This window comes from Oryctolagus cuniculus, chromosome 11 (genome assembly GCF_964237555.1).
Source record: "Oryctolagus cuniculus chromosome 11, mOryCun1.1, whole genome shotgun sequence".
In the NCBI taxonomy this organism is placed as follows: domain Eukaryota; kingdom Metazoa; phylum Chordata; class Mammalia; order Lagomorpha; family Leporidae; genus Oryctolagus; species Oryctolagus cuniculus.
This window is the reverse complement of record NC_091442.1, coordinates 10,132,578-10,146,166: the sequence shown is the minus strand read 5'-3', so window position 1 is coordinate 10,146,166 and position 13,589 is coordinate 10,132,578. Positions and strand designations below refer to the sequence as shown.

General features: G+C 59.6%; 2 long non-coding RNA genes across 2 annotated transcripts in view; both read left to right on the top strand.

Annotated features, from left to right (window-relative positions):
- LOC127487350 (uncharacterized) overlaps positions 1 to 13,589 on the top strand; it is a 1,183,652-nt gene that overhangs the window by 296,557 nt on the left and 873,506 nt on the right. The window lies entirely within an intron of this gene.
- On the top strand, positions 3,312 to 7,240 carry LOC103345624 (uncharacterized). Its single transcript, XR_011379833.1, has 4 exons — positions 3,312 to 3,549; positions 6,006 to 6,164; positions 6,365 to 6,547; positions 7,113 to 7,240. It is a non-coding gene; the product is annotated as an uncharacterized lncRNA (long non-coding RNA).

Genomic DNA, 13,589 nt, shown 5'->3' with positions numbered 1-13,589 from the left:
GAGTTCCCTGCTCCTGGCTCCGGCCGGACCCAGTCCTGGCTGTTGCAGGCGTTGGGGGCTGAGCCAGCGGATGGAAGATCTGTCTCACTGTGCTAAGTAGATGCAGACCGGCATTTTATAAAATGGTCACAGTGTGGTTGTGCAAGACTGTGATACCTACCCAACCAACGCTGCTAACATTGTTCGAGATTGTTAGAAAAAGTCGTCAATACTGACTTTAAATAAATCTTTTTAAAAAGCCAAAATTGCATACTGATGACAGGGACCTGTGCCTGACTTCTGGGGAGGATCCCTGGCTATCGGGGGGACTCGTCTTCAGTCTGGGGTGGGCCTTTGGAGACGCTCAGAGTTTGGCTCCGTCTCCTGACGCCAGCCGTCTGCTAGGGCAAACCTGGAAGGCAACAGAGGAGGACCGGATAGCTGGGTCCCTGCCACGCGCCTGGGAGCGCTGCACTGAGTTCCTGGCTCCTGGCCTTGGCCCCTGCCCAGCTCTGCCCGGCGCAGGCATTTGAGGGGGTGAATCAGCAGATGGGAGCGCTCCCTCCGGCTCGCAAATTAAAAAAGAAAAAAATGATTTCAGGATGCACCGTTTGCAAAGCTGTGAAGCGCTTACTTTCCACTTGAGACATCTGCCTGGCAGAGACGAGTCGATTGTCCCTCGAGGGGAGAAGCCAGCACTTACTGCTCGCTCGCCTTTTAAACTCGGACGTCACATCCAGCCTGGAGCAGAGCTGCCCCTCTGCTGACACCCGCACTCGCTGTGCCTGTGTCACTGCCGGGTGACACCCACACTCTACCTGTGTCACTGCCGGGCGACACCCACACTCGCTGTGCCTGTCACTGCCGGGTGACACCCACACTCGCTGTGCCCGTGTCACTGCCGGGTGACACCCACACTCGCTGTGCCCGTGTCACTGCCGGGTGACACCCACACTCGCTGTGCCCGTGTCACTGCCGGGTGACACCCACACTCTACCTGTGTCACTGCCGGGCGACACCCACACTCGCTGTGCCTGTCACTGCCGGGTGACACCCGCGCTCGCTGTGCCTGTGTCACTGCCGGGCGACACCCACACTCGCTGTGCCTGTGTCACTGCCGGGTGACACACTCGCTGTGCCTGTGTCACTGCCGGGCGACACCCACACTCGCTGTGCCTGTCACTGCCGGGTGACACACTCGCTGTGCCTGTGTCACTGCTGGGTGACACCCACACTCGCTGTGCCTGTGTCACTGCCGGGTGACACCCACACTCGCTGTGCCTGTGTCACTGCCGGGTGACACCCACACTCGCTGTGCCTGTGTCGCTGCCTCCTGAGCTGTCCGAGAGTTGCCCTTTGCCCACTTGGACTTCAGGTCCTGTGAACAGGAAATTCTCTGAGGAGTCTCCAGAAAGTTCTTGGACGCGGGTGTTACGGAGAGCTGTGCGGGGCTGGCTTTCCAGGTGGTCTCAGCCCCTCCCCCGGGGAGCTCCCAGGACAGTCCTTTCTCCTCAGCACCACGTGGTCTCCCTGGCCGGAGAACGCTGAGCAACAAAACCTTCTCTCTCTCTTTTTTTTTTTTTTTTTTTGACAGAGACAGAGAAAGGTCTTCCTTCCATTGTTTCACCCCCCAAATGGCCACTATGGCCAGCGCTGTGCAATCCAAAGCCGGGAGCCAAGTGCTTCCTCCTGGTCTCCCATGGGGTGCAGGGCCCAAGCACTTGGCCCATCCCCCCACTGCACTCCTGGGCTACAGCAGAGAGCTGGACTGGAAGAGGAGCAACCGGGACTAGAACCCGGGGTGTTGGCGCCACAGGCAGAGGATTAGCCAAGTTAGCCACGGCGCCGGCCCAAAACCTTCTCATCCTCCAAGGCGGCCGGGGGCCAGGTGGGCTCCCCAGGCTGACAGCACTGAGCAGGAAAACCTGGGGAGCAATTTTTCCTAATTTACACTCAGCAAACCCTTTGTCCTGGAGGAGGAGGGGGAGAGGAGAAACCAGGACCCCTTTTCCCTTATCAGCCCCAGACCAAGACCGAGCTCTGGCCCCCTCGGCCTGGCTGGGCAGGTGTCTTCTGTTTGACCCTGCGACCTTGCTTTCCCCAGTCTGAGCGACTGGACTGGGTTCTGCCCCTTCCTTTCTGGTGGATGCCCTACCCCGGGAAACCTTGCTACTTTGTCTCACGCCTGAATTCTTTCTTTCACAAAGACAAGGACCCCACTACTCCTCTCCACTAACACTTGGGCCTGCCCAGTTCCCCCGCTGCAGCCTGAGTGGTCGCCCTGGGGTTCCTGTGCACGTGAGTGGGGGAGGCTCCCAAGTCCAGCCCTCTCCTCTCGCCTTCATCCCCAGCAAAACTGTTTTTTAAAGATTTATTCATTTACTTGAAAGAGTTAGGAGAGGTGGAGGGAGGGAGGGAGGGAGGGAGAGAGAGAGAGAGAGAGAGAGAGAGAAGTCTTCCATCCTCAATTGGCTGCAACAGCCAGAGCTGCGCCAATCCAAAGCCAGGAGCCTCCCCTGGGTCTCCCACACGGGTGCAGGGGCCCAAGCACTTAGGCCATCTTCCACTGCTTTCCCAGACCATAGCAGAGAGCTGGATTGGAAGTGAAGCAGCCGGGACTTGAACCAGCACCCATATGGGATGCTGGCACTGCATGCGGCGGCTTGACCGGCTACACCACAGCGCCAGCCACCCCCAGCAAAACTCTTTAACAAGGCAGGCTTAGAATTACTTCCCAGATTCCCGGAGATGTAGGAAACACCTTCACCAACTCCTCCTGCGTGTGCTTTTGTATTAATTCACTCGGCAAGAGTGGGCTTCCCCTGCAGCCCCCCCGCCGTGTAAGCCACTTCCTGAAGGCGTGGGGTCGGGTCCCAGTAACTGCCCACACCAGTCACCGCTGGTGCGCCTCTGAGAACTTGGGGCTGGCTAGACTCCGGCTGCCAGGGTGCCCACAGATGGTATCAGGGCAGCATTCCTCTCCGCCCGTCTCCTAGCAATGCCTGAAAGACGAGGAAACAGCATTCCCGTCGTCCTTTCTAAGACCTAGAGCAGGCTGCACGCAGCTGAGAGGCAGGACTCCTGCAGGAGACCAGCTGGGCCCCCAGACCTCTGCGCGGGGCCTTCAGGGCACGGCGCGTGGTGACCCGCGCCCGGGTCTCTGCTGTCAGTCTCGGGCTCTCCAGAGTTCCCAGAGGCGGTCAGCTGCTGTCCCGGGTATGTACCCGAATGCACTCAGGCAAAAATATGTATGCTCAGTGATTCAGATTCTAAATCATTAACTTGGTAAACACCTGCGAGCCGAGTGAAGAGGGCTCAGGGCGCCTTTGGAATGCGCGCGGGGACAGCCGGGCGCCCAGCACCTCCTGGAACCACAAAGGCGCTCAAGTCCGCCCTCTGAGAGCGACGTCCGCTACAACCGTCTGGCCGCACACACAACGCCCACTGCTGGCCCGCGGGTCTTCACCCGGGTCCACGCACGCACGCGCGCGTCTGCCGCACCTGCACGTGCAACCAACACCTGTGGGCGCCACCTGAACACGGCCCTGCGCTCCGAACTTTAAACCCCCGGTGGGTCGGGGGACAGCCACGCGGAACGCCGGCGACCTGGCGGCGGCCCCCGGGCGGGCCGGGCTCGCCTTCCCAGGGCCCGTGCCCAGCTGCCGGCTCCCCACGCGCCCCTGCCCTGGCCGCGGGACTCCGGCTGCTGCCGCTCGTCCCCGGCCTCCGCAGCGGCCGTGCCTGCCCGCCGGGGCGCAGGGAGGGTGGCAGGCGGGCGCTGCTCTCCTCCCGTGCCCCTGCGCTCGCCGTGAAACCCGTGCGGTGACGCCCGCAGCCGGAATTCGCTAGCGTGTGGGTGCGCGCTCCAGCCCCGCTCGCGCCCCCGCAGACCGACTTTCCCGCTGGTTGCTCCGCCCCCCCCTCGCTGATCTCATTCCTGGGTGTCGTTTGCTTGGGCTGCGGTCCAGCGGCGCCGCCTGGATTCAGAGGCCCGAAGTGCTTATAAAGAATAATCTCTCCACGGAGCCTGCGTGCTCCCGGAGGGAACTCAAAAAAAAAAAAAAAAAAACTACTGTAACAAAACCACCAGTCGGTGACAACCACTCCAGGTTTTCAGCACAAATGCACATCAAAAATGTATTTTCTTAAAGATTTGTTTTATTTATTTGAAAGATACAGTTAAGGAGGAAGGTCTTCCATCTGCTGGTTCACTCTTCAAATGGCCACAAAGGCTGAGACTGGGCCAGGCCAAAGCCAGGAGCCAGGAGCTTCTTCTGGGTCTCCTGCGTGGGTGCAGGGGCCCAAACACTTAGGCCATCCTCTGCTGCTTTCCCAGGTGCATTGGCCAGCGCTGGATTGGAAGTGGAGCTGCCGGGATTTGAACCGGCATCCATGATGCAGGCAGCTGCTTACCCTGCTGTGCCACAGTGCTGGGCCCTTAAATTCTTTTCCGTAAACGTTTCTCCCCTCAATATTATAGAATTATCAGGGCAGGCATGGTGGCCCCCAGGTTAAGCCGCTGTTGGGTTTGCCTGTATCCCAGACTGGAGAGCCTGGGTTTGGACCTCCGGCTCCTCTGCCTCCGATCCAGCTCCCTGGGAACGCGTGTCCCCGGAGAGCAGTGGACGATGGCTCGGATGCTTGGCCCCTGCCATCGTGGAGGAGACCCGGGTGCAGTTCCTGGCTCCTGGCTTCTGCCTGGTCCAGCCTTGGCTATTGCTGACATTGGAGAATGAGCCAATGGATGAAGAAGGATCTCTCTCTCCCTCCCTCTCTCTCTCTCTCTCGCGCGCGCGCGTTCTCTCTCTCTATTTTTCTGTCACTCTGCCTTTCAAGTAAATAAAAATGCATGTTTGTTGGACCAAATCCTCCTTATCCGTTGATGTACTTGGGATCCATCCCATAATGTCTGCATTGTGAGCTTTGCATTTTAGTAGCTCCAGCCCAAGTTCCTCCCACAATGGCCCTTCAATTTTTAAATAAAATTAGCTATTCAGATGGTTCATAAATTCACATGGGTCACACAGCAGAATGGTTCCTAAAAAGTATATGTTGAGGGGCTGGTGCTGTGGTCTAGTGGGTAAGGCCACCACCTGCAGTGCCAGCATCCCATATGGGCACTGGTTCGAGTCCCAGCTTCTCCACTTCTGATCCAGCTCTCTGCTATGGCCTGGGAAAGCAGTGGAAGGTGGCCCGGGTCCTTGGCCCCTGCACCCATGTGGGAGACCCGGAAGAAGCTCCTGGCTCCTAGCTCCGGCCGTTGGGGCCATTTGGGGAGTGAACCAGCGAATGGAAGACCTCTCTCTCTCTCTCTCTCTCTCTCTCTCTCTCTCTCTGCCTCTCCTCTCTCTGTGTAACTCTGATTTTCAAATAAATAAATAAATCTTAAAAAGACAAAAGTATATGTTGAAAATGCTTCCTCCTGCTTTGTCCCCAGTTCAGCCAGCTGTCACTCACTTCTAGCAGGTAACAGTGGCCACGTTGCTTGTCTTGTCATGGGTTTTTGTAGTGCCGATATGAGAATATGAACGTAGTGTCCCCCCCTTTTTTAAAAAGATTTATTTTATTTATTTGAAAGACAGAGTTACACAGAGAAGTAGAGCCAGAGAGAAAGAGGTCTTCCATTCCGCTGGTTCACTCCCCAAATGACCATAACGGCCAGAGCTGAGCTGATCTGAAGCCAGGAGCCTCTTCCGGGTCTCCCAATTGGGCACAGGGGCCCAAAGACTTGGGTCATCTTCTACTGCTTTCCCAGGCCATTGCAGAGAGCTGGATCAGAAGTGGAACAGCCAGGAACCAAACCAGCGCCCATATGAGATGCCGGTGCCACAGGCTGGGGCTTTAACCTGCTGTGCCACAGTGCCCCCCCCCCCCCTTACTATATCAGAATAGCGCTATTCTACTTGTCGCTTTCCTCACTTAATCTGTCTTGGTAATCTTTCCATGTCAGAATATAAAGCCCTTCCCAATTCATTGCTTCCCATTCCTATTTTGAATGGGATTAAAGTGGGATTTTACGGGATTAGTTCAGGTGCACAGGCAAATTGTGCAGAGAACACAGCTCCGCCCAGCTTCTGCTCCCCTTGGCATCTTGCATAACCACCGTACATCCGTCCGAGTGAACCACAGAGGTCCATCTTCTCACAGTTCCAAAGCCTGGACGTCCAAGGTCAAGGGGCCACACGGTGAGTCTCGGGGCAGGTCTTCCTCTGCTGTGGGCCATCACTGCTCACCTGGCCTCTCCTCTGCGCCTGCGCTGGCGGGGGGCACAGGAGAGAAAGAGAGAGAGAAAGAGAGAGAGAGAGAGAACGCTTTAGATTCCCTTCTTGTAAAGGTACCAACCCTGTGTGATCAGACATGACCTTCGACCTTTGCGTCCTCAAAGGCCCCATCTCCACCTGCAGCCGCACTGGGCTGTGGGCTTCAACACCCGGATTTTGGAAGGACAGAAACACTCAGTCCTTACAGTGCGCCACCACTACTTGAACTTGAGATGGTGTTTGGATTTCACCAGCTTCCCACTGGCGCCCCTCTCGGCCCCAAGATGCAAGCAGGACATCGCGCTGGAGTGAGTCCTCATTCCTTTTCATTTTATGCCTTTGAAGATTGATTTGTTTATCTATTTGCTTATTTACTTATTTGAAAGGCAGAGCGACAGAGAGACTGGGTGAGGCGGAGATCTTCTGCCCACTGATTCACTCCCTAAATTCCAAAACCAGGAGCCAGCAGCTCCATCCGGGTCCACCACATGAGTGCAGGGGCCCACGCACTGGGCCAGCCTCTGCTGCCCGCCCAGGTGCATTCGCAGGGAGCGGGATCGGAAGTGGAGCCGCTGGGACAGGACTCCAGCTGCTGTTCCAACATGGAATGCAGTGGTTTAGCTCACGTGGCCACAATGCCCTCCTCACCCCTCCCCTACATGCATTTTCACAGCTCCATACTGTGTAACCAATTTACTTAACAGTTCCCTATTGTTGGAGCTTTAGTTTTTATATCAGTTCTTTTCTGGTTGTAGCCATGTGTCAAGCAATAAGTCAGTTTGCACAGGTGGAAACATGTATCAATTCCTAATAGAGGAATTAGTGGGCCAAAAACAGTTATCTGTAATTTTTAAAATATGTATTTTTAATTAGTTTATTTGAAAGGCCAAGAAAGAGACTGACAGAGATCTTCTATCCACTGATTCACTCTCCAAATGCCTGCCACAGTTGCGGCTCGGGCCAGGCTGAAGCCAAGAGCCAGGAACTCCAACCGTGTCTCCCAGGTGAGTGACAGCGACCCGAGCACTTGAGCCGTCACCTGCTGCCCCCCGGGGTGCAGGAGCCGCGTCTGGAGCAGAAGGCGAGGATTCGAGCCAGGTGCTGCAGTTTGGGATGTGGCTCTCCGGGGTCCGGTCTCAGCCACCTGCCCCGGTCTCATTTACGTCTGGCGTTGGTATTGATGTTATGCTGACTTTTAAAGCTAACTGGGAAGTCTTTACAGGCGCAGCTTAAGTGGTGGTAGAGTGATTTTTTTTTTTTTTTTTTTGGACAGGCAGAGTGGACAGTGAGAGAGAGAGACAGAGAGAAAGGTCTTCCTTTGCCGTTGGTTCACCCTCCAATGGCTGCTGCGGCCGGCGCACCGCGCTGATCCGATGGCAGGAGCCAGGTGCTTCTCCTGGTCTCCCATGGGGTGCAGGGCCCAAGCACTTGGGCCATCCTCCACTGCCCTCCCTGGCCACAGCAGAGAGCTGGCCTGGAAGAGGGGCAACCGGGACAGAATCCGGCGCCCCGACCGGGACTAGAACCCGATGTGCCGGCGCCACAGGCGGAGGATTAGCCTAGTGAGCCGCGGCGCCGGCAAGGAGGCAGCTTTAACGGCTACACCACAGCACTGCCTTTAAAGCTGTCCTGAGATGGTTTTTGGGAGGCTACTTTTCAAAGCCCTTTTGATTGGTTGAATTTGTGATGAGTGGCAGGTAGAGACGGATCAGGTGACCTCATGGTGGGGACGGAAGCAACCTGCAGCCTCAGGCAGCCTGCTGGCAACTCAGCGGCCAGCGGCGCCCAGGTGGCCGGGAGCTGAGGGACGGGGAAGCCACGTGAGCCACACTCCATGCCACGGCGCGTCACTGGGATGAAGCACTGGTGCCTCTGCTCGTGGATGGGTCCTGGAGAGACGCTGCGTGGGGAAGCCGGCACCAGGGCTGCGTGGCACAGGGCTTCGCTTCCGTGGGAGCTCCCAGACAGGCGAATCTACCTGACAGAGGCGGGTTAGTGGTTGCCGCGGCGTGGAGAGCGTGGGGCACTGGGGCTCCGTGCCCGAGGTGTGATTGCCACGCGGCCCAGGGTTGTGGCGCAGTGGGCGGAGCTGCCTCTTGCGATGCTGGCACGCCATCTTGGGGACGGGTTCCGGTCCAGCTGCTCTGCTTTTCTGATCCAGCTCGTGCACCTGGGAAAGCAGCGGGAGGTGGTGTAAGGACTTGGGCGCCCGCACCCACGAGGGAGGCCCAGGCGGATTCCTGGCTCCTGGCTCTGGCCTACTCCTGCCCTGGCTGTTGAGGCCACTTGGGGAGTGATCCAGTGAGTGGAAGACCTCTCTCTCCCTCTCTCCCTCTCTCTCCTTCTCTCTCCCTCTCTCTCTTTTCTCTCTTTCCCTTTTTTCTCTCTCTCCCTCTCTCTCTGTCACTATGCCTTTCTAATAAATAAATCTTTAAAAAATTGTGCTGATGGCTGCCCAGTGCACTGAACATACCATTCAGCTGTACGCTTAATCAACGAAGTCTGTAATTTGTGAGTAATATCTCAGTCAGGCTGTTAGACAATCCACACGGGCCGGCATTTGGCACGCGGCTCAGACCCTGGCGAGGCGTCCGTATCCCAGATCAGATGCCTGCGTTCAAGTCCCTGTTCGGCTCCTGATTCCAGCTTCCCGCCAGCTCAGCAGTGGTGGTTCAAGTACTGGGAGACCCGGATTGAGTTTGAGCTCCCAGCTTCTTCCCCAGGGGCGTGCACTGGCAGAAAAAAATAAAACAATGCAAACGTTTTTAAAAAATGAAAGGTGATTCACAAGCGTCACTCGTTCACCACACGTCCGCTGTCTGTTCACTACCAGGTGGTGGGGCACAGCACCAAGACAGGACAAACCCGGATCCAGGATTCCGGGGCACCTGAGCCGCGAGCTGAGCGCTGTTCTGTACCCTCGGAAGGAAGTCTCTCCGAGACCATCAGGGAGTCTGCTGGTCCCTACTCGCGTTGCTCGAAGACCCGCCGTGCGCAGAGCACGGTCCCCTTCAACAAAATCCTCCGTGAGTGGCCATTCGCAGGGTCCACTGAGTTTGTGAAGGGTGGCTCCAGAGTGCAGCCTTTTATCCAAGGCAGGAAGCCGGCCCCCGCGGCCCCAGGTCCCTGAGGCCCCCAGGCCAACCCTCTAGAAACTGTTTTCTCCTTTCCAGGTGAAGTCACTTCCCGAGGTGCTTCTCCTGGTCTCCCACGCGGGTGCAGGGACCCAAGGACTTGGGCCATCCTCCACTGCCTTCCCGGGCCACAGCAGAGAGCTGGTTCGGAAGTGGAGCAGCCGGGACTAGAACCGGCGTCCATATGGGATGCCGGCGCTGCAGGCGGTGGCTTTATCTGCCGTCGCTGCCTGACGACTTCCTGCGGGGAGGACTCACTGCCGCTGTACTGTGCCCCTGGAGTCCCTTCCTTCCGGCCCGCCCACGTCGGTGCAGGGGTCTAAGGCCTCGGGCCGTCCTCTGTGCCTCCCCAGGCAGGTGGATTAGCAGAGAGTTGGATTGGAAGCGCAAGAGCGGGGCTTGAACTAGCGCCCTCGTGGGCCGACGGCGGCCCAAGTGGGGCGTAACCCGCCGCGCCGCAGCGCCGGCCCCTCGGTGGCTGTTTGCTTTTCTCATTTGCTCCATCTCCGACCTCTGATAGGTCAGGCTGCTCTCCTACTGCTGACGGCGCTCAAATCATCAGTCGCCTCCTCTCGGGAGACCCGCAGGGGTCAGCCCACGGGCGCGGGGAGGGTGCGGGTCAGCACGGGTCCAGCAGGGGGCGAGCCCGAGGCCGCTGGAGCAGCCGCGGCGAGGACGGCCCCGCCCGGGCCGCTCTGGGTGCGCCGGCTGCTCGCGGCTCTTTGTCTTCCGCGGTCGCTTGCGCTCGGTCCTCGGGACCCGGCTTCGGAGGATCCGAGCTTTCTCCCGGGGAGACCGGCTCCAGCCCCTTCAAGCCGGGGTCGCGGGGCGCGGCCGGAGCTGTCGTTCGTCTCCACCAATGCCGCGGGACGCGCGGGCGGGGCAAGGGCCGGGCTTCCCACCTGCTCGGCTGGCCACTGCCTGCCCCTGGGCCTTGTCCGCCGGCCACACACACACCTGCTCTGAGCGACTCCTGTAGGCTCCGATCCGCCCCAGGCACAGGGAGGTGAAGTCACTCCCCCCAGGTCACACAGCTCGCAGGTGGAGCCCGGGCCTGACCGACCCTGTGCAGGAGCCACTCCCAAAGCCCCCTTCCCACCCTCCGTGCCCAGAAGGGACCACCCCGTGCCAGGGGACACGTGTGTCACACGTGTCTGCCCACAGGTGAATGCGCAGTTCCGGCTTCTCAGCAGGTGTATCTCATTACCTTCAGTTGCACGCCAGGGCGATTTTTAAAGAGCCTGCGTGGGAGCGGGCGTTGTCCGAGACCCGCCGTGTTGGAGGGCCTGGGTGCAACGCCGGCTTCCTGGGTATGCACACCCTGGGAGACAACAGCGGAGGGCTCAAGGGCTTGGGTCCCTGCCACCCACACAGGAGACCTCGATGGAGTCTCCAGCTCCTGGCTGTGGCCCAGCACTGGCTGTTGCTGGCGTTTGGGGGGTGACCCAATGGATGGAAAATCTCACTCCCTTTCAAATAACAATAATAATAAAGTAAATATTAAAATCCCCTGTTTGCGTGAACTGTTGAAAGCAAGGTCTCCCAATATCCTTATTAAGGAAAATGCACTCGGGCCAGGGTCCCGGCTAGTGGGTTAAGTCCCCTGTGATGCTGGCATCCCATGTGAGTGCCGGTTTGAGTCTCGGCTGCTCTGCTTCCGATCCAGCTCCCTGCTGCTGCGCCTGGGAAGGCAGTGGAAGATGGCCCAGTGCTTGGACCCCTGCCACCCCCATGGAGAACCTGATGGAGTTCCAGAATCCTGCCTTTGGCCTGGCTCGGCCCTGGCCATGGCACCCATCTGGGGAGTGAACCAGTGCATGGGTGCTCTCTCTCTCCCTCTCTCTGCCTTTCACACAGATGTATTTTGAAGACAATGCATTAAGAACTTTTGTTGTCATCGCCCTGCTAAATTCCAGTGCATTTGCTTTTGGCCGTGGTTACACCCAGAGACCCCTCCCAGCCTTCTGCTTGCTGGGGCTGGAGCTGCAGGGCTCACACAGGACAGCGTCGCCTACGTGAGACCTACCATTCACAGTGCTGCTCCCGGCCTGCGGCGCCTCACCACGCACTGACCACACCCTGCCAGTGGGTGGCGCTATACTTCCTACATCCAGGAAGGGCCCTGGCCCCCTGCCGCCGGCCCCCGAGTTCCCGCCCCGGGACAACCAGGTGTCCAGCGCCTCGGTCTACAGCACGCGGTCTCCCCTAGGCTGTGGAACTGTTTTCTGACACGTTCTGACCCACTCGGTGCCATGGAACGGGGCCTCTGGGTTCAAGGTCAACATCTCCACTTCACAGGTATGTTTGTGGGCCTGGGCCAGCCACAGGGCTGTCTGTGCAGCGGTAAAACTGGAAGACCAGCCCACAGCTCCTTCGCGGCCACCCCTAGAACCACGAGCCTCCTGAGCTCACCTGGCTGGGGGTACAGGGCCTTGACTCACACAGGTACATTCTCACCTGCTCCCCTGCGCAACTGGGGCGGGGCCAGAGGATGCTGCCCCGCCCCCGCGGGCCACAGAGCTGTGTCCCAAGTTGTGCCAGCAGCCCCCACCCCCCAAGGGTTCCCATTTTGGACACGGCTGGTGCCCCAGGGGGTTTGGCAAGGGGAAGGGCCTGTAGTGCTGAGAGGCCGGGTTCAGCGGGAAGCAGGGGAGAGAAGCAGAGACACACATGTCAGTTGCGGGCAGGAGACACTGCCTCCCCCCACCCAGGGCTCCCCTCTCGCTCCTCCAGAGCCGGGTGACCGCAGCTCTGCAGCTCAAGGCTGACCCCGGCAGAGCCGATGCCCCTCGGCCCCTCGGCCCCCTGCCTGCAGAGTTCTGGCTTGCGGGGGCCTCACTGTGCAAAGCAGAGTGGGTGGCGAGAAACCCATCAAGTTCCCGCGAGAATCGAGAATTGTCCTGGCTGCTTCCTGTTGTCACTTGGGTTTGAAAACTGTGCCACAGAAAAGGGTTTTGAAAAACCTGGCTTGCGCTACGCGATGAAGCTGGGCTCCGTCTGGATTGTTTCCCTGGTGAGGAGCAGGCACGAAAGCCCCGTGGCCGGTGTGGGTTTACTGAGCACCTGCTAGGCCCACAGGCTGCCCCAGGACGGCAGAGCCCCCACCTGTGTGCCCCAAGTGCTGCACCCCCCCTCGCCCTGCTCCCTGGGTTCTCACCCTGGGCGTGGCTTCTGCTGGACAGTGGGGCCAGAAAGGTGGGTCGGGGGCGTGGCTTCTGAACCTCATTTAGAGGGCACTGGGGAGCCGCAGGAGAATGAGGAGGGGAGACGGCTGGAATGTGCTTTGGGGGAGGCAGTGGACAGCGCAGAAGGGTCTTTGCACAGGGCTGGGGGCATCGTGCATCAGCCACGGCCATGGCCGCAGAGGCCTTGGGGCAAGGCTGGGCTGGGCTGGGGGTCTTACAGCTCCCAGAGCCAAGGCCACACTCCTGACCAGTGAGGCCAGTGACTGGGGTGGAGGCTGGGCATATCTTCTGGAAGTTTCCAGCGTGCAACCAAGTGTGGGAGCCATGGCTGGCCTAGAGTCTCGAGGGCTTGGCAGAGCTGGCTTTGAAAAGCCGCAGATAGGCAACCTGGGGTGGCTGGAGGCGAAACCAGGCTGCGTGGGGGCTGCTGGGGCGTGGCGCTGCTACCCTCGCGGCTCCCCCAGCCCCGGCCCCTCGCCTGGACCGAGCTGCGGCCCGCAGAGCCGGAGGCGGGCGCTGCAGCCCTGCTTGGGCGCCAGAGGGAGCTCGCGGGGACGCGCCACGGCGCCATCCTCGCAGCTGGTTCAAACTGGTTTGGGCAGGGTGCGGCCTGGCAGGGCTGCATTCCAGGCCTCGGGCTGGCCGCCTGGCCCAGGGCCTCCCCCAGGGCCGGGACCCAGCGCCGGAACCTCCTGGGGGCAGGGCTCTGGGGCGGGAGCCAGCACCCCCGAGAGCCTGGGGGGGAAGGCTTGCAGATCCGGTAGCCTTTGTTTAGAACCGCTTGTCCGCCTGCCCCGGATCGCCGGCGAGGCCCGCAGCCCGGGCAGCCCTGGCTCGGGGCTCTGCTCCGCCTCGCGGGGCTTGTGAGCCTGCGGGCCCCGTTCAGGGAGTTGGCGGCAGGGCCCAGGCATCTGCACTCTAAGTCGCGCACACAGAACAGGGCTGGCGCCTCAGGCCTGCAGCTCGGCCCGAGCCCTCGCTGGCACGCTGGCCACGGAGGAGACCCCTCCCCAGACCCTGCGCCCGCCCCC